The 22,244-nt window shown below is 34.1% G+C and overlaps 1 long non-coding RNA gene across 1 annotated transcript in view; it reads left to right on the top strand.

The window, feature by feature from the left end:
- LOC141517829 (uncharacterized) overlaps nt 1-22,244 on the top strand; it is a 51,489-nt gene that overhangs the window by 23,531 nt on the left and 5,714 nt on the right. The window contains exon 2 of the long non-coding RNA XR_012477003.1: nt 10,340-10,554. This is a non-coding gene — a long non-coding RNA (uncharacterized LOC141517829). The remainder of the gene's footprint in view (nt 1-10,339; nt 10,555-22,244) is intronic.

The raw sequence follows: 22,244 nt of genomic DNA, 5'->3' as shown, positions 1-22,244 counted from the left end.
AAGACTAGAAACTGTCTCCTTATATAAACAATATCTATCACAAGAGTGCTAACAGGTATAAACATGGCATTTATTAAGTGAAATATATATATTTTTAAGAAGCCTTTGTCTACATGTAAATAAAATTAAGCAGGTACAAGCATAATTAATCAGAACCACTTTCAACTGGCACCAAAAGAAGACATAGTCTTTTAAACAATAGTCAGTACAGTCTAAAGAGACCCTCTGTGAGCTATTTATGTATTCTATTATAAGGAGTATGTTTGCTACTTTCAGTAGGGAGAAGAGGAAGTGGATGAGTGTTTCCAGTTCTTATACATGACCAATGCTGGAGATGAGTGGACTTTCTGGAAATCAGTACTGTAGATGAATGGACCTGAATCACATTGTTTTGTTATTCTCCCTCTATATTTTCCATCATGCCCTTGCTCTTTGTAGATGGAATTTGTTCATCTCTCAGTAGTCTGAGTCATCCCTTCAATAACAAATTCTTTAAGTAAGTTATCCAGTATACATTTTGGTTTTGTTAGTTTTTAGTTTAAAGGAGTTGATAATCAGAATATTACAGATCCCTCAGGTTATCTGATCTAACTTCTATATGTGTAGTAACTCCCCAAGATGAATCATACAATTAAAATAACTTTAACATGATCTAATTTAGTGAACATTTAAGGCCACTAAAATTGTAAAGGCTCAAGGAGCATGTTCTATCCCTTTACTCCTTTTGTTTTATCCTTCCTTATCTTTCCCCTCTTAAAACCCTCAGTTCAGAATCCATCCATCCATCCATCCATCTCCTCCTCCTGCTCCTGCTCCTGCTCCTCCTGCTCCTCCTGCTCCTCCTCCTCCTCTTCCTCCTCCTCCTCCCCAGGTTGTCTGTTTTGCTTTTTTACCTCAATAGCTTTTAAAAACATTAAGATTCAGAAGGGATACATTTCTTTTTCCCCAATTAGAGTGTTAGCATTATATTACCATATGGTTCCTTCAAATTTTTCAAATAAATTTTATATTTCTAGGTTTCTCTTGCCTCTATGTTTTTAGTTAGAAGTTATTGCTTAGACTTTGGTCTTTTCCTGAATTGCTTGAAAATTCTCTTAGGGGTACATTTTTGTGTCTTGTAAGATTAAATCCAGCTTTTAGGGTAAATTATTCTTGCTTGCAAGCATGTACCATTTGTCTTTTAGAATATTTTATTTTAACATCTCTTGTTTATTATAAACTGCCATGTCTTGTGTAATGCTAACTATAGTTCTTTGGTACTTGAGCTTTTTTTCTGGTGATTTTAGTATTTCTCTTTGACTTTTGAGGTCTAGATTTAGAATATTGAATATTTGAGACTTTTCTTTTAGGGGGTACCAACGGATTCTTTCTACCTTCACTCTGTCCACTGTTTTCAAAAAATATAGGTAATTTTCATTTATGATTTCTTAAAATAGTTTTCAGAATTTTTTTACTCATGGTTTTTGGGGACAAGATTCTTAAGATGTTTTTCTTTAAGCTATTTTCTAGTTGATATCAGTTGTCTCAAATTTTCTTTAACTTTTTTCAATACTTTGATTTTTGTTCTAGTCTCGTGGACTATTTCTATTTGATCTATTTTAGTTTTCAGGAAGTTCATAAAATAGACTGGATTTGCCATTTTCTCTTCTAAGCTATTTGTTCTTTATCTATTTCTTTCCTTTAGATTTTTCATTCCCTATTTTATCTTTTGCTTTGTTTCTTGTTAGTATTCATGTCCCTGTGGAAAATTCATATTTTCTCTTTCAGACTCTGTTTTTAGTAGTTATAGAAATAATCCTCTTTTTTGGAGGTTTCTGAATTTACAACATTATTGTAAATCTGCTTGATGTTTTTTAGGTTTATTTATCTTGCTAAGCTTAGTTTCTGAATTAGGTCTTTGGGTCAGGTCCAGGTTCTGTCCCATGCAGGACTTTTGTTTGATCTTGTTTTGACTCACTTTCAATTATTTGAGTTCCTGTGCTAAACTAAAGAGCTTTACATCAGCCCTTCTCTCCCTACCCAGTAGCCCAGATCTTAAGATTTAGAATCTAGAGCTTCGGTGTCCTCTAGGACTTTTCAGAACACAAGGCTAACTTAGAACCTCTGGCCCTAGAATGTCTCCATTTGAAAACTCTGTGGCTGCACTGGTCACTTGCAGAGATCACTCTATTCATGGCTTCTCCCTGTCACTCTTGAGAAACTTTCTGATCATCATAAGAAATACTTAACCACTTTGGTGCTTCTTGGTGGAACCCTTCCCTCTTGCTCTCTCTTGGCATAGGGCCTTGGAGGCTACTTGTGTATCTGACTGGTCACTGGTCATAGTGAAAGGTTAATCCAATACTAGTTCTGACTTTGCTGGCTAAACTCTTTCTTATTGCCTATGAGTTTCTCGTTATTTTTTAATTTAATTCTAGGGTTGAAAAAAGATACTTACTATAGTTTCTCATTAGAATTCTTGATCTTTATTCAGTCTGGTGAAAATTCAAGGATTTTACTGGAACAGATGTTTTAGTAACTAGGCAGTTGGCCTCCATATAGGTAGTCATCTTGACTGGAGTTAGGACCATCACATTTAGACTCTAATTTTCTCAGTCTCCTATACACTAACTAAAGAAAGTCAAAATGGTAATTATTAAAGAATAGCATGGAAATAATAGCTATATTAAACATCATAGAATTAATCTATGCTAGAGGCAACCTAATTTTGGTAACATTGATGGATCTAGTTTCAAAAGATCTGAAATAATGAAAGATACTAAATACTGGGTAAAAAATAGCAGACATGGTATTATTGACATAAAAAAGTGACATGCCAAGCCCTAGAGCTCTACTGAACCATATCCTTATTTTCTCATTTCTACAGATATATTTATATGTTGATCTGTGAACATATTACTGTTACAGATAAATATATGGTAAGAGAAGACAAAGCAAGTTTTCACAAGCTAGAGTCTGCAGCAGATATTTTTATAGTCACACAGTTGGCTGAAAAAGGTTGGTTACTACTGGACTTTTTGACTATTGACTATGAAAAATCATCAGCAAAACAAATAAGTAAAGCAAAATTCAACTTAGAAAATGTTCTCGAAAAAAGGAGTCTCCCATACATATTCTATCCTCATACAAGAGTCCATAAAAAGATTCAGTAACAATAGAAGGAAACACAGGAACATAAAAAGTCAGTAGTATATTCCCAGTTGTGTTATATACACAAGAAGTAGCACTGGCAATATTATTTAAGAAATGCATAATCAGAAAAGGAATTGGGTTGGTCACACAGTGTGAGCAAAAGTTAACAGATGGACAACCAGAGTTGTGTCCTGGCTCCAATGTAAAATAAAACAAACAATGAACAAAACCTAGAGGAAGGCCTCCAGTGCATTATGTGGAACATGGAAACACACCAACATGACTTACACAGGATGACAAAGTATGGATCTGCAGTTTCAGAAAATGTGTCCAAATTTATGTGATCCTGAGAATCTTGAGGACTGAAGTTAAAGTGGGTATTGTTCACAATCCTGACTTCTCAGAGGTATCTTGTTCAGTCTATGGATGAGAGAGCACATGTGCCCTCTGCAGTATCTCCAACATGATGTCCCATCCAGTTTCTCCTGGAAAACTTACAATCCTAGTACCCCTAAAGGTAGCCTCCCATTCCTCTTTTGGAGAACTTCAATTGGTAGGGCTTTTTTTCCCTTACATAGATCCAAAGCCCATCTCTCAGCAACTTCCAGCTACTTCTGCCTTCTGGGGCAAAACAGAACAGAATCTACTTCCTCTTCCAGGTGACAATCCATCAAGTACTTGAAGACAGTTATCAAGACCCCTCCCCCCCAATAACTTTGCTCTCCTCTGGGCTAAACATCCTTAGTTCCTACAAACACCTCTTGTGTGTTATAGTTTCCATTCTCACCATTCTGACCACCCTCAACTGGATCTGTCCCAACTTGTCAATGATGCCCTTCAAACTCAGAACAATATATAATCATATATTGCATTGATAGATATATAGAAATGTTGAATTTTTATTGCAGCTAATTGCATTAATGGAATAATTATATCAGTTATATATTGCATTATATATGCCATATACACATGTATATACATATATATATCCCTGAATATACATATTTATAGTGTTATTGTTTTAGAAATTTTTACTTGTTTAATAGTAAAATACAATGAAAGCTCTGAGATGGTTGTCAGATTAGGGAGTCACTCTTGGGCATGGAGGTCAAATATTCTTAAAAAACAAAAATAGCAAAGGATAAGAAAAATCCTCCTTTTCTGCCAAGGCATAGCAACATTAGTGCTACCTCATTCACAGCCAAGGACTCAGTCACATTTGACAGCTAGAGCTTCCCAGGCAGTCTTCCAGTCATAGTCTCTGTGTGTGGCAAGAGATGATTTCATTACTTGACTCCCCTCTCTCTCTCTCTCTCTCTCTCTCTCCTCTGAATGTCTCTTTGTCTCTGTCTCTGTCTCTGTCTCTCCATCAGGGTCTTTGGATGATTGTCCCTTCATTATTACTCACATTTGTTTTTGAAGGTTATAGGTTGTTCACAGTCTCTCCATTCTTTTGAGTCATCCTGACTCTCAGCTCTTTCTCCCAGCTCATCTTCCTCATTCCAAGGAATGTTCTTTTAGTTCTAGCTGCTGATGGGTCTGTTGTTTCTGATATTTCTGTTTTTTTAAAAGTTGCCCATTCATGCCTTCCACGTCATCAACTGATCTGAGAATTCCTGATAGGTTTGACAAACTGCTCCTCTCTTACTTGTCCTTCATCATTCTAGCATCCTCTGCCTCCTTCTTTTCCTATTTCCCTGGACCTTGAAGTGAAAAGTTCTTGCCCTCTGCCACCCAGGCAATCCTTTTAGCTCTCTCTCCATATAGTATGCCTGAAATTTCCATTCTGACTGTTCCAGATAAATAAGTTGCTCCTCATATTTGTCATTTTTATGATTGATCCTATTTTCAGTCTTCTTTTTTGGTTAAGATCATGTCAACTCTGTATAACCCAACTGAATTCAGTAGCCATGTCTCAACTATTTTTTAAGTAGTTGGTGACTTCCCAGGCTTTCTTCTTCACATCCTTTAGGATCTTCATATCCAACTAATACTATTTTTACTGCATTTCTCTCATCAGAGAGAGAAAAATAGGGGGAGAGAGAGAGAGAGAGAGAGAGAGAGAGAGAGAGAGAGAGAGAGAGAGATGGATAGATACAGAAAGAGGGACAGAGAGATGAGACAGGGATAGAGTTAGAGAGACAGATAGGAACAGAAAGAAACAGAAACACCGAGGGCACAAAGACAGAGACACACACAGAGAGAGGAAAAGACAGACAAATATAGATAGATAGGTAGATGATAGATTAAAGAGAGAAAGAAGATATATGTGTGTGTGTGTGTGTGTATAGTGATATCTACATCTACATGAAGAAATTCTATGTGTATGTTTAATGTAGAACCACATGCCATATATGTAGTATGCAAACCACCATATATGTAAAAATCTATATTCATGAATAACTAAATGTTTAGGCATGCAAATGCATCATATCATGGTGCTTCCAAATATTTCATGCTTCCTCATAATAGACAACATGATAAAGTGGAAAGGGTGTTGGATTTGAAAACTTTTAGAATCTGGGTTCAAATCTTCCCTCTGCTACTTACTGTGTGACCTTGAGTACATCAGGTAACCTGTTTGAGCCTCAGTTTACTTATCTGTGGGGTGAGTGAGAGGGTCTAGATTATCTCTAAGATCTTTCCAACTCTAAACATGTAATAATCAAATAATAATAGTTGCTCTCATTTATATAGTTCCTACTTTGTGCTAAATGTGGAGGTAAGTGCTTTACTAATATTATCTCATTTGTTCCTCACAACAGTCCTAGGAAGCAGGAGCTATCACGCTCTCCATTTTACAGTTGAAGAAACTGAGGGAAACAGAAATTACATTACTTGTGTAGGGTCTCACCACAAGAAAGCCTCTGAGGCTGGATTTGAATCTAGGTCTTTCTGACTTCAGGGATAGGCTGCCACCTAGCATTGAATCCTGTATTTCTATAAAATTAGCACTTAATTAGCAAAAAAATCTTAATTTAGGAGATTAGAAAGCCTTAACTTTTTTGTTTTTGTTTTTACTACATAATTATTTTTTTCTGACTTTTATTTTTAGAATTTTTTCAACTTCAAGGAGTCTGATCAGGTGATAGAAATACCTGAACATGTTTACTTCTTGAATGCAGGAATTCTGAGCTTGAGGAACAAAAGCTTACCCATTTAGGTTCCCTTTTTTAAACTGTGTGCAATTATACCATAAATGTGTAAACATAATAAGAAAACATTTTTCAAATTATTTTAAATTAGGTATAACAAAATATAACCCTAAAAAAAGTCTTTTTTGGCCCAGGGTACTCAAATTTGAGTCACTTTACAACACACAGAGTCAAAACCTTTCAATGTCTTAGGGCACACTTTTCCTGCAGAACATGAACTCCTCAGCTCTTTGGAAAGCATTTATTTCCCTATATATTGATACTCAGAAGCTAATCAACACATTTTTATCTGTTGTTATATCTTGAATAATTTTAGCATATCAATGAGAGCACTTTATTGGAGAAGAGCTTTGAGAGTTGCATTTTATTTTTTTGTTATTACTTTTACATTGTCAGCATTACTATAGAAACTTGTGAAGTCAATTCTTTGACACCCCCCCTCCCCTCACCATGGTCCCGTCATTTGTGAAGCAGGAGACTCACCTTCCAGTTTAGGGTCATTTGTCCCAGGTATAAACCTTGTTAGTTATAACTCTGGGTCATAGATCATAAGACTATGATCTCTCTAAGACTGAATGGAATTTTAATGATTTTCTAAATCAACTTCCTTGTTATGTAGATAAAGAAGCTTGGACCCAGAGATGGTGGCCCAAAGGTCACAAAAATAGCAAGAATCAGAACTTGAAGCTTGGTCCTCCAGGGATTCTCCCTTCCATCCCCTACCTCCAGCTTATAACATGTCAAGATAACTGACAATTGTATGAGATGGGATACCTTGAAACAGCAGTTTTGGAGATAGAGGAGAAATAGTGGAAATAGCTGAGTTTTGGAACCCCAAAACTGACAAGAGTAGCGATAACATTGACCACCAGGGGCAAGTAAAAAGACCATGTGACAGGTAGCTGTTAAAGTAAGCTTGGCATCTGTTGGATTCCCAGTTCAAATGAGACATTTTTGACATCCAAAAAGAATGCATACAAGAATCCCATATCTGGTCAGAGTTTCCTTTTTCCTTCTGTTTGACATTAATTTGATATCTCTAAATAGAAAGAGCTTCTCTGACCCTAAAATTAGAAGCTCAAACAAGTTAGTTGGTACTGCCTTTAATTTAGAGAATGGTGAATGTTAACATCTGACTCAAGAAATAACTCCTAGGAAAAATGTTTTTAAAAGAAAACGGTTTCCACGTTGCTCACTAGAGGTCACCAAAGCCATAGAAAAACATAGTATTTTTTTTTTTAATTTGAAAGTAATAGGGAATCTCCTGGCTCCTCCTGTCATATCAGTTTCAGCATTTACTGGAAAACATTATCCTTCTTAGTTTTCAGGAGAATAAACTGTTTGGGTTTGTTTTCTCTCCCATTAAATATTACCTGGAACAGTCATCCATCTATGGTGCTATTCAAAACAGATGGGTTGGTTCTTGTGAATGTGATTTATTTTCTCCAACGACACTAAAGGGCTCATTGGCTGATACCTGTTGAATGCAAGTTCTGAGTCATGTTGTTGAGACAGAACCACAGAACACCCAGCAGCAGCATACATCGTTTCAAATGTAACAGCATGGACCATTTCAAGGAAAAAACATCGCCCCTTTCCTGGTTCTATGTGTGCCATATGAAGGCTTCAATGAAGCAAAACACTGGAGAACAACCATTGCATCTCTGGTGCAGCAGACCACATTACCTTTTAGCATATTAATGCTTCTGCATTTTTAGCATTCATGAGAAAGATTGAATCCCTTAGCCCCTAGGGACTGGAGAGAGCCAGGAAATGTTTAGAAACCAAATTAGACACATTCAGGAATTAAAAGAAAATGACTTTCTTGTCAATTCAGTTTGACAGATATTTATTGGGTACTTATTATGGAGATACCACTAAGCTAAGAACAAGGGGAATAGAGATGATAATTTATTATTATTAATTATATATGTATTATATATCTATTATTATCTGACTTTACTATAGCATTTTAAAATTTGCAAAGTTTTTTAAACACATTATCTTACTTGATCATCACAGTGACTCAGTCTTCTTATCCCCAACACTCATAGGATCATACGTTTACATTTTAAAGGAATTTAGAGGCCACTAAGGCTGATATTCTTATTTTACAGTTGAAAAAAACAACAACTGAATATTAGAGAAGTGAAGTAAGACTTGACTAAGGTCATGCAATTAGTAAGTTTCAAAGGCAAGATTTGAATCCAGTCTCTTCCATCAAAAATCAGTCTTCCAAATTTATCCATCTTTGAGACTGGTCTCCTAAATTGGGCCTGAGAGTCTGATGATCAGAGAATCATATGAAAATAAATTCTTCAGGGGTGGCTAGGTGGCATAGTGGATAAAGCACTGGTCTTGGAGTCAGGAGTACCTGGATTCAAATCCAGTCTCAGACACTTAATAATTACCTAACTGTGTGGCCTTGGGCAAGCCACTTAAACCCATTTGCCTTGCAAAAAAAAAAAAAGAAAAAGAAAAGAAATTCTTCAAAAATCAAGTATAAGAGACAGGATACAAAATCAGGTATTTCTTAACTCCAAATCTAAAACTTTAAACTTATGGAGATGCAATTTACCTAGATGACTACATTTTTGGGAAAAAAAAACCTTTTTTTTCCATAAGAAGATTGATTTCCTATGGTTAAACCAAGTCCATCAATGAAGAAAGTATGAGCTTGTGATGAGAGATACAATCCAAAAGAAGGCAAAATTGATAGTTAGAATGGGTCTCTCCCACTGAAGCCTGGTTCCAAGTGATAAGAGATTAACCTAGTTACTTAGCGATAAAGAAAAGTCTGTCTAACTGACCTCTCCAAAAGGTGAAGTAAGCTATGTCTTTCTATTCAAATTTTCAGGGCTCATATATTTCACTGATCCTAAATGAAGTCTCTGGTACAAGTGATAAGCCTTGAAATTTGAAGCCAACATCAATGGGACAATTTTTAATTCATGAGTGTTCATAAAACTCTGATAAGTCCTATTTTTCATAAGACTTTCTTCTCTCTTTTTATTTCTCCTTTTTCCCTCCTAAAAAGTTAATTCAGACAGGCAGACAGAGGAAATCCAAGCCTTGGAAAAAGTGAAGACAGCTAGGAATAGAAAGTTATATATTTTCGCCACTTTGCTTAAAATTGAACAAGCTCTCCCTAAAACATTTCTCATCAGTGTGTTATGTATTAAGTTGTGAATACATAGAAAAGCACAAAAAGTCACATTTTCCACTGAATCTTAGGATATAAATATAAAACTACATTTATTGGCAATCTCTTTTACTATTCATGTGAAATGGCAAATTAGTGATTATAGTGATCAATATTCTAGGACCTTTAAATACCAGATAGCTGTTAACTTAAAGGAAATATTTATATGATAATTTTAATATTAGAGAGTAATGTAAAGAATGGGCTTTACATTATTGAAAAATTGAAAAGTTTTATTGAAGTACATGGGATAGGTTATTTAAAATAAGGATCCAGTGTTCCCAAGAAAAGAATGTTACCTGTCAAAAATCATAGAATTTTAGTTTTCATAGGGATCATAAATTTAGTTCATCATACTCATTTTATAGATGAGGAAACTGAGTCCCAAAGAGGGCAACTCAAACTCACACAGGTAGTAATTGACAGGAATCAAATTCCGTTTTTACTACATTGCTTCTCTTTAAACATCAGCATTGAAAGAGGTGTTAAAAATAATCCAACTTCCTCAATTTACAGGAAACTGAGACCCAGATAGGTTAAGAAACATGCCCAAGGTCCCAGAAGTAGTACATTAGTATCTGTAATACTCCTCAGAGCAACAATTCTAATATGCATCCATTTGCCCTTTAGCCTTATGGTACTATAATTTTGGGGACTTTTTATCTTCATTATAAAAAAATCTTTAATGTAGAAAGTAATATGTATGGTTATCACTTTACACTACAAGAGTGAAGTTGTCAGTGGGCTTGATAAACAGTTTTAAAGAACACAGTAGCTAGAAGATCATGGAATAAATAACTGAGAACTAGATGTCACATCTCTCTTGCATCTGTTTTTTATCTGCTTGTAGACACTTTGAGGCAATCTCAGAAAGAAGCTTTGTCTTTATTGGTCTATTTCATGGCACACCACAGACTTCGAAGAATTAAAATTGTGGGTCACCCAAAGGGCAATGGAAAAGCACATGGTGGATGTGAGTAAGCTACAACATATTGCAAATGAAGAATGGCTCTGGAGGAGTGGCGCCAAAGAAGCCATCAGAAAGATGCATGGCCCCCAAAAGAGGTGGGTTGATCATGTAGAGGTAACAAGGGATAACAGATGGAAAGTCCATGTGCTCCATTGGTTTCCATGCATTCAGTGGCTTTAATTAAAAAAAAAAAGAAAAATTTTGATTTTTTAAAAATATATTTGTCACTTTTTAATGACCCCTTCCCTTTTTTCCCTCCTCCAGCCAGGAACTTTCCCTTGGCTTTTTTTCTCCCATGTATTTTTGAATAATATTTTCCCCAATTATATTTAAAAACAAAAATGAACATTCATTAACATTTTTTTCGAATTTCAAATTATCTTTCTGCCTCTTTTCCTCCCTCTCTGAGACAGAAAGCAATTTGATATAGGTTATACTTGCACAACCTTGCAAAAAAAATTTCCCTATTAGTCATGAAGAATTCTCCCTTGTAACAAAATATAGCTAAGGAAAAGCAAACTAACATAGTGCCCATATCTGCCTCATTTCACACTTCTAATTTCACTATTTTGTCAAGAGGCAGAAACCTCTGAAGCTAAGATTCATCATGACATTGATCAGAATTTTTATGAATTGTAATGTTGTTTTCCTTTACATTTCTGAGATCAATGTATAAATTGTTTTCTTGTTTCTGCTTACTTTGTTCTATATCAATTCCTACAAATCTTAAGTTTTTCTGAATTCTTCATATTTAAAATTTCTTCTGGAGTGATAATATTCCTTTCCATGCAATATCAAAAGGATCATAGTAAGAGAGTTCCTAATACTTTGATAGAATTCTTGTGTAGAATTTAATGAGACAATAAAAACAAAAATGAACAGAATAAGAATGGAGAGTTTGGTTGCAGTCTGTGTATAGAATGAATACATAGATGAAATTGCAGATTCATCCAAATATTGACAAAATGTTTTGCACTAAAATAAAAAGGAAAAAATAGCAAAGGATTCAGAAGACATAAACTTCTTTACTTATTGACCTAAATGAAAGCTTTCACTAATGGAAAAAAAGATCTTTCACACTACTTGAGGATACCAGAGTCATAATATATACTGCTATGCCAGGGAAAGGCAATTTGGGTTCCTTAAGGAAAGGTAACCTCAGTTTTGCATATATTGGATTCCTGAGTATTGAGATTATAATTGAGATCAGCTCCAATGAAACATAGGGTTGAGTCAACAAGACCTACATTTGGTTAATGTTGTTAAAAGCCCTCCTATAGTCAATAAAATTATCTACAAAAAATTATCAACAAAATTAGTAATATTAAAATTATCAACTGATATTGCCTTATTAACCATTCACTTGAAGTGACTAATAATTTTTTCCTTTTCCATTCAGCTCTATCTCTCAGCAATATGTATAATATGTACAATAATATACAATTAGGAATATGGCAAGACTGAGTTGTTTCTGTCATTGGAATTATTGGACCTCCTTAATCCACAATTTCATAGAATTTGAATTAGAGAGGACCTCTAAAGATATCTATTCAAAACTATGCCTGAATAAGAATCTGTTTTATTACATATTTAAATAAGTCTAGCCTTTCCTTCAAGGTTTTCAGTGAGTAAGAACCCACTACTTGCAGATGAACCCATTTTACTTTTGGATAATTCTAATTGTTAGGATTTTTTCCTTATATCAGTATCAAACTATTGATTTCTCCTCCTTCTGCCTTCTGGGACTATGAAGAACAAATCTGATTCCTCTTAGACCTATAAACTCTACAAATACTTGAACAAGCTATCATTTCTCCTTTAAATCTTATCCTCTAAGCTAATGATTCTTCAGTTGAAACTCCTAAGTCATGAACTTGAGGCCCTTCACTATTCTAACAGTCCTCTGGACACTATCTTGTCAATACCTTTTCTAAAAATGATGGCCAGGTCTGAAAACAATATTCAGTAGGTGTTTGAGAATTGCTTCTTTATTCATGGACATTATAACCCTAAATAGTTGGGTAATCTACTTGGTCTTATATCAAGATTGGCCTGACTGGGCTCAAGAGGATTTAATCTAATTCTATCTTCTTGGAGCATTTTGTATATTTAGAGTTAATTTTAAGAATTAAATTCTCAATTATATGCCACTTTGATAGATTTCCAAGTTGATATGAAGCTGGAAACAACTTTGACAGTTCAAATAATTACTAGTCCTCCTATCCATATCTTTCTCATGCACACATAGTATTTTTTTGGTTTTCTTCTGTCATACTGGTCTACTTTCTGATCTTTACCTATGATGCTACATCTCCTAGATCCATGTTTTGTATTGTTTTGCAGTGTCTCTTATGCATGAAATGTAATTTTTTATCTCTACCCCTTAAAATTCCTTTGTTTAAGACTTAGCTTAAGTCACCTTATATCAGAGATATTTCTTATTCATCTCAATTGCTAGTGTCTTCTCATGGAAGAGTTCTTCATGACTGATTTGTTTGAGTCTTGTATATACTCTTAAATATATATGTTGCTTTCTTGCCTACAATGTAAGCCAGTGGAGGGCATGAAGCATTTCTCTTTTTTTCCTTCTCCTCATCTTTCTTCTCCTCATCTTCTTTCTTCTTCTGCTCTTTTTCTTCCTCCATCTTAGTCACTTTCTTCTTATTCTTCTTATTGTTATTGCTCTTGTTCATAAAGTCTTGTCGATTGATTGATTGACTTACTTATCCAAAGTGGTTTAGAATTTTTTTTAGGTTTTTGCAAGGCAAATGGGGTTAAGTGGGCTTGCCCAAGGCCACACAGCTAGGTAATTATTAAGTGTCTGAGGTCAGTTTTGAACTCAGGTACTCCTGACTCCAGGGCCAGTGATCTATCCACTGTGCCTCCTAGCCACTCCTTAGAATTTTAATAAGAGATGTTACCTTAACAAAGTTAAAAATACATTCTGGATTCTTTAACTAACTTAATACATATATATATATATATATACATACACACACACACACACACACACATATATATGTATATATATATATATATATATATATATATATATATTCTAGAATGGTTATTGTAATTTAATGGAAAACCCTAAGTTTATCTTAAGGCTATCCATTTCCTACCCCAGCCTAGTTTTTGCCACAATAAAAGTACCAAAAGTTGCTGAGTGAAACAGATGCCTTCTCTTATCCTCTGGTACTGCCTGTGTCAGAAGGCATTCTATCATGGGATCATACCTTAAGATAAATACAATTATGATATTATCCCTGTAGAAGAATGTTCATAGAACAAAGGATATGCTTGAATGGGATCTATGAATTTTGTGAATATCCATCAGTCAAAGTGGGACAGTAGTATAGCAAAAATCTTAGATTGGAAGGAAATAAACTATGGTTTTCATAGTCTCTGCAGGTCTCAGTGTCATAGATATGAAAATATCCCTCAGCAAAATGAGCACATGAAAACAATTTATTTCAATGGCCATAAAAGCACTGTGGAGTCCTTAGAGCTTAGATACTGAAGATGCCAAGGTCATCCAATATACCCTGGGTCATTGCCAATCATATTGATTCTTGTCTTGTTTATGACTTTTGATGATTCTGGAAGGGAGAGTAAGGATAACAACTTTGTACAACTCTACCTCACATAAATCTGATTCACACACAAACCAAGACATCACCCGTCATGGAATCCTCTTCAAAAACAAAGGATGAACAATAGTTTTGCTAATTTTGTAGCTAATTGTCACCTTGAGATATTATCAAGGGCTTCAGTAGCTTCATCTTTAAAATGGATCATAGATCATAGACTATACATAATGACATTTTTATGGCTGCCAGGCCTTAACAACCTGGCAGACTATTTTGATGGTGAGTTCATTTCAAATTCCAGGATACTAATTTGAATAAAAGATTCTGAAAAAACTGGAAGAAGTGAAAAAAATCTTCTTTAAGGTCTTTCTCTTTGATCTTCTAAGTAAGATTTCAACACTTCAGTTTCCAATATCTGTCTGTGGGGTCTGTAAACACGAATGCAAAAGATTCAAACTTGGTCAGAATTATTAGTTGGATTTTGTGCAGGCCAGGCTCATGCTACAAAACCTCATGTTGAAATGAGGAGATACTATTGTGCAGCTGCTGACTGTTTTAAAGTTTTCTGATTGTGAGTAACATTAGATAAGCTTTCCTTCAAGTTTTAAAAGGGGAAACAAGAAAAGAGCATATTATTAAAAAAGCATTTAACAAGAACTGTATGGAAAAAAGAGCTATCATGCAGTCAGGAGAAGAAAAAGAAACTAGTTCATTTGACATATGTATCTATGGTCCATTGATATAGTAATATTTAGTTGAGATGCTCAAAAAATGTAAAATTTGCAGTCAAAGCAAACTCTTGTAGCCCTTGAAATAGGCAATATCCTGGATAGGCTGCAGCTCATGGAGGTGTCCTGCTAAGCAGATACACCTCTCCTGGACCAATCCTAGTCTTTCCTTGCTGACTAGCCCCATAATAGAGTATTTCATCAAACAAAAAAGAAATATAAAATTCAGAGGTGTACTAGAGTCCATTTGAACCAATTTTTAAAAGATGAGTTTTTAAAGTTTGCATGAGAATTTGCATATTGGATATCTGCAAATACTGTACATTAGGGTAAGATTTATCATTTTGTTGATAGTCTAAAAAGTAATAAAGACAATGCTAATAATGAAGAATAAAAGTGAATTAAGCATTCGTTCTTTTCCCCCAGAGAGCAGTCTATTAAGCATTTGGCAGCACACCTTCAATTATAATTTGGAAAGACACTTCAAATAGATGCAAGGTCAACTTCAACAATATTTATTATGCTGTATCTTCTCTTTAGAATCAACCAAATTTGGGGGGAAAAAGATATTTCTTCACTCTTAAAATTACTTTGTGAAATATAAGATGAACTTAGAGAGATGATATGAATTTCATTAAAAGATGTCTTAATGTAGGGGAAAAATATCCTTTTGGGGGGGGGGGATAGAGCAAGCTTGGGCTTTATTTTTCTCATTTGCAAATGAAGTAGCTTTTGTTAAATGATCTCTTAGTTTCTTTTCAGTTCTAAAATTTCATATCCTAAAATATTAAATCTTGCCAAGTTAACTACATTTTCTTTGTTGTTGCTGTTTTAGAGGTCACTAGAAAGTAATAGATCAAAGGATTGCCATAATATCTGTAATAGTAAAACCTAGCATATATATTATACACACACTCACACAAATACACACACAAACACACATGCCCATTTTATAGATGAGGAAATTGAGAATGAGAGAAGTTAATGAGTTGACTGCACACATGTAGTAAGTATGTGAGTTAGGATTCAAACTAAGGTCATCTTTAAGACTAGTATTTTAGGCACTATAATAGTTAACTGCTTAAAAAATATACTCTTTCTATTCTTTGGTAAGACAGCTGACAGATGAAATGATACAGACTGGATTGAGATTACTGTTAGATTCATCAATATTGATTTTATTGTTATTTATCCTTCCTTTTTGAAGAGGATCAATGGCATCATGGGTCACACATGAATTAGATTTAAGAAAGGCAGAATGGCACAGTTATCATCAGCATTACTCTCTCATTGAAGACCAGAGCAATGGTCTAATCTCTGTCCCTTTCACATTAAAAAAATCATTAACTTTGGTAAAAGAAAAAGAACATGCTTATAAGTATTTTGCATGACATGAATCAAAATGATTTAGCTAATATTTTGCATACAGAACTGGAAATTAAAAATAATTTGACAGGTTAGAAGTATGTTCTAAAATATAACATAATAGAAATGGATATTCAGTCTAAGATGGATATAAATTTTTTTATAAATAAGAATGGAAAATTGTAGCTAATTAGCAGTTTGTATAAAAAAGTCTTGAAAATTTCAACTAAGTGCAAAGTCAACAGAAGTCAAGAACGTGACAAAGCAGCTACAACTGAACAACATTTTATGTTGTGTGATAGAAGTAAGATATTTAGATCAATGGAGATAATGCTACTTGTATACTGTATTGATCGGACTATATCTGTGCTTATTTTGTGATGTCATGTTTTAAGAACATGCCCAAAATAAGCATTGCCTCTCAAGCTTGAAGAAAATGGCACAGTTTCAGAAGAGGCAAAAATAAAGATACTAAGGATCTTCATCCAGAAAATACATAGGAGGATATTATTACAATATTCAAATATTTAAAGTGCTAGTTTGTGGAAGAGGCAGAGTATTTAATCTATATAGTTCTTGTAGGTAGAACAATGGATAAACATTACAAGGAGATTGATTCCTTAGTAGGAATTTACATGAAATTAGAGTTGTCCTACAAATTAATTGGTCTTTTTAATGAATTTTTCATCACTAGAGGTATAGTGATAACTATAACAGTTATCACAGAAGAACTTTTATGGGTTAGAGTAGACTTCCTCAAAAACTCTTTTCAACTGAAAGATATGACTATCAGTTGATTGAAATGAATGATGCTTTAAGAATAAAATCTTTTAATACTTCATTTCCAAGAATTTGAGGATAATTTTGAGATTATTAAAATTTTATCATTTACCCTATAAGAAATTTCACCTATAGCTCTATGTCATGTAATTTTGAATTGCTAAATTGATGTTCTAAAAATATTGGAGGCTAAATATTCGATTCAGGATGATGTAGGTTCAAATCTCAACTCTGATTCTCACCATTATTGTGACTATGGGGATGTTGCTTAGCTGAGGGAACTCAATTCGGTTTCCTGAATTCTCTCTGAGGATGACATATTTCTTAGATCTTCCATTTAAAAAAAAACCTTTATTTTTAACATGAATTTTAAAAAAATGCATTCCTGATTGCATTCCCAATTCTGTCTCTCCTTTCTGCTCCTCCGCACAACCACTGAGAAGGCAAATAATATTATATTAATTTTACATATGATGTTAGGCAAAACATATATTCAAATTTGCCATGTTTTGAGAAAAGCAAGAAAAATAAAATAAGTGAAAAATATTCTTCAATCTACACTCAGAATTAATCTCTTCTGTCTCTAGAGTGGTTAATATTTTTCCTCATAATCCTTTGATATTGTATCATTGTCTTGATCAGAATAGCTAAGACTTCAAAGTTGATCGTCATTACAATATTGATGTTACTGAATTCAATGGTCCCCTGGGTCTATTAATTTCACTTTGCATCTGTTCATATAAGTGTTCACAGGTTTTTCTAATACCATCTCCCTTGTCATTACTTATAGCACAATATTAACATAACCATTGAGAATCTAAGTGTGAAATCTTTGTCCAAATATTCAATGAACAGAAAAAACTACCAGAGAAATTTAATCATTCAATCTTGATTTTTTTTTCTAAGTGAAACCAGAAGAAATAAGGATAAAATAACTAAATAAAAGGATGGTTTAAAGATTTTCCTTGGTGATACAAATAAAGAAGTTGATGTACTTCATTTTGTCATAGTCTTCTAAAAAAAGAAGAAACAATTTTGTGGTACATTTGATCATCTTGTATTAAAAGGCTCACAATAAGTATTTTTAAAAGGCTATAATGAAGATTACTAGCTTATACCCCAATATCATTTCAAATAATGAAGAGGTAAAGGGATTTTACTTGAAGTTTTCTTCATAAATTACATCAACACATACATTTTCAGGCTCAGTGACCTCAGTGCAAATGAGAAGGGGTAAAGATAGAGAGAAATATATCTGCAAACATGAATCAGACATGCAAGCATCCAAAACCATACTTGTGTATATGTACCTATATGTGCATATATTTATATATGTATAAATATATAAAATATATAGGTGTATATGCATATATGGTATATATATATATATATATAGGTATATATAGGTGTATATACCTATATGTGTGTATTTATATATACTTTTGTATATATATATAGTATATGCATAGGTATATATACAATACTCTTTTGAAAAAAGAATAATAAGGTAGTGAACTCAAATCATGAACTTGATATCTTAACCATCAGAAAATTGTTTGTTATTTATATGGTAGTCATTCCTGAATTAGTTGTCTGTATGTAGTCATATAACTTTCCTGTTAAAGCAAAGATCAAAATTTGTATAAAGCTAGAAGAAAAAATAGAAATGGCAAAAGATATAGAACATAATTAAAATGGTACAGTTGTGACCTTGAACAATACCTTGAAAAGGTATTGATGATTAAAAATGGAATATGGATAGAAGAAAAAATATAGACATAGATTACAATAATTTCATAAGGAACACAACCATTGTTAATCAATTGTGATTGCAAGGAAATCAAATTAGCATTTAAAAAATGACCTTAATCTTCAAATGCTTGGTTTAATTGGAGAGATAATGTAATGGAGGGAATATCAGTTTAGAATATGAACTTATTTACTTTCAAGAAATATAAAGGACAATTGTGAGCTGTATCAACCCATAGAATACTGAGAAACTGTAGAAGGTAAATACAGTTTAATCAAACTTGACAAGAGACCAAAATCAGCAAAGTCATCCAGAGGGGGATTTAAGGATGACTTTTGAATAACAGAAGAAAAATAGGAAATATCTGCAAAGATATAATTTTTATGAAGAAATTAAAAACCCTTTACCAGATGCTTATATTTGCCTACAACTAAGTACTGGGGATTCAAATAATAAAACTGAAATAATTTCTACTCTCAAGGAGCTCCTACTCTATTTGGAAAGGCAATACATGAGAACTAAGCTTTAGGGCACATAAAAAAGGTTTTGAACTCCAAAGTCTACAGTGTTTAGGTGAATGCAGTTTCCAAAGTGAGCCTTTGCTTATCATTAGTAAAGCATAAAACAGGAAAATATGAGGTTGCCAAACATGTGTGCCACCAACACAGAAGAGATTTAACTTAAGAGTTCAAGCTGTAGAAGTCCTCCAAACGCTCATATTTTCACAAAATCTAGAATAGTGTAGAGTTTCTTGGAAGAGTTGGGCAGCCATTTGATAGAATTTGGCATAACCATCCACATAGGAAAAATCAAGTAGACGAAGAAAGTTTATTCTCCAAATTAGAGCTCATTCATTTGTGTTCTGGAAAATTGTTCATTTGGACAACAACTGTATCTTTAGAAAAAAGCAGATGAATAGACTAGATTACTTTTAGGAATTACAAAGTTCCTTTAATAACCCCCAATATCACTGAAAATCTTGAATATTATATTTTATTGTTCTTATCAAATGAGTGTACTATGGAACACCATAGTGTCTTGAAGAGTTGAAACTAAATCTCACTCAGAGGGCAATAGAAAGGGTCCTTATGAATACAAGCAGTATTGAAAAGTATAACAAATAAGGAACTATAAATAAGAATCAAACTAGAACTCAGTTAAGTACATGTAATATCAGAAGACCTGTGTACCCCACTTATATCTTCACAATGTAAAAGCAAATTGAAGGAGGTCCCCTGAAGACTTATTCTCTTTTGTGAATTTATTATAAGCTACAGGGGGAAAAAATCTCATAACTTGGGGTTAAGATTTGTGAATTTGGATTGAACATTCACGTTGATGAGATTACATTTCTACTTGAATATTTAAGAAACCTGGAACTGGAAGAGACTTCAGATTCTTTTAAGTCTAACCATTTCATTTTCCATATAGGGAAATTAAGGACAAGAAAGATTAAGAGACATTTCAGTATTTGAGAATAGATTTTCTTTACCAACCTTGTTCTCCTGTGAGGACAGATAGACCAAAATGTATTGATTTGTTTCACACTCATATTTAGACCAGCTTTTGTTGTGATTAGAAATCTATTCCTTGAGGCTCTCTAATGTTCCAGGGCTTTTTGAAGCTAATTCAATATTATACGCAAAGGCTGTCTAAAATACTGAAAGTTGCATGCGGCCACCTGAAGTTTTAATTTTCATGAGCAATAAAATAAAATAACAATTTGCATGAAATGCATATTAGATTTTTTAATTCCATCCTTAATAAATAATGTCATTGATGTTAATTTTCTTTGGTGTTTTTAAGCAGTATTACAGACAGAACATATCGCACAGAATTTTCTTTCAATCTGTGGGATTTGTTCCATCTGTTTGATGCAGACTAGTCAATATGCATGTATCTTTAACCACAAGAAAACCCAGGTGCTCCATCAGCCAGCACCATGCCATCCATACGTGGAACCACTTATTACAGCAAATGGAGAAGTTTTGAATATGGTGGATAAATTTATTTATCTTAGCATTATACTTTCTAGGGATATACATCTTGATAATGAGATTGACTCACCCATTGCTAGTGCTAACTCAGTGTTTGGGAGGCTATGAGTGACAGTGTGGGAGAGATGATGGATTAGATTGCCCATCAAACTGAAGGATTAAAGAACTATTGTGCTGACTTCATCATATGATTGTGAAACCTGAACAGTTTACCAATGCCAGACCAGGAAATTGTCTTAGGAAGATCACCTGGCAGGAGAAGATACCAGAGACTGAGGTCCTTTCTCAATGTACAGTACCAAACATTCCAACATTACTACAGAGAGCACAACTATGATGAGCTGGACACATTATTAGAATGTCATACATACCCTTTCCAAAAAAAGACTATTTTATGGAAAACTCACACAGGGCAAGTACTCACAAGGAGGTCAGAAGAAGCAATACTGGGACATCCTGAAGGTCTCATTGAAGAACTTTAGAATTGATTATACAGCATGGGAGACACTGGCACAGAACCACCCAACATGGAGTGCCCTCATCAATGAGGGGGCTGTGTTATATGAGGAAGGTAGAATTGAAGCAGCTCAAAGGAAACACGACATACTAAGTTTAGAGTACCACCCCAGGTGTTCCCATGAACTATTTTTCCCTGACCTGTAGTAGAACATCCTGAGCTCATATTGGTCTGATCAGCCACAGTCAGGCACACTGTAATTTGTCTCAAACCCAGTGATGTCATTTTAGTCTTCTTTGAAAACAAAGGACAAGAACCAACCAATTTTTATTCTGTTTTATTCTTGCTTTGTTGTTCTGTATTTGCTTTTGTGTTTCGTGCCTTTGCCTGTTGTATTGATGACCCCATGTTCTAAGAATTTAAAAGTACCATGGCTTTTTGTAGCATTTGCTAATCCTAACTAAGGTAAGACAACAAATTATCTATTATATTAGTGTACTGTATTTTTTATTCTGGATGCTGTCCTCAAATAATTATTTTATTTTAATGCAGCCCTAAGATAGCCTCAGGTTTTACAACCTTGTTTTATGCAAATAGAAGCACAGGGAGACTTTCTATCAGATGGGTGGGAAAATAGGGTCAGAGATTTAGAGTAGCAAGGCAACTTAAAGTCACCCAGTCCAATACCTTCAATTTTATAGATGATGAAACTGAGTCCTAGAAGGGTTAGTTGGCTTATTCAGTGTCTCACAGGTAGTAGAAAACAGAGGGAGACTACACACCCAGGTCTTCTAAATTATAGAACAATTTCAAATGCAAGGTAACCAAATTCCCCTGTATTATTTATCAAAGATGTTTTAAAGTTATGAATTTCCATCTTATCATTGAAACTGGCAGGATAACAAGATGGTGCAGAATGATAGCATACCAGACCTAGAATCATGAGTTCCAAGTTCAAATATGACCTCAGATACTTATTAGCAATGTGACCCAGGACAAATCACTTAATGCTGTTTGCCTCAGTTTCCTCATCTGTAAAATGAGCTAGAGAAAGATATAGCAAATTACTCCAGGATCTCTGCCAAAACAAAACAAAATTTCCAAACAACCCTAAATGG

This window comes from Macrotis lagotis, chromosome 3, assembly GCF_037893015.1.
Source record: "Macrotis lagotis isolate mMagLag1 chromosome 3, bilby.v1.9.chrom.fasta, whole genome shotgun sequence".
NCBI classification, from domain to species: domain Eukaryota; kingdom Metazoa; phylum Chordata; class Mammalia; order Peramelemorphia; family Peramelidae; genus Macrotis; species Macrotis lagotis.
Note: the sequence above shows the minus strand (reverse complement) of the source record. Positions and strands in the feature narration are given on the sequence as shown.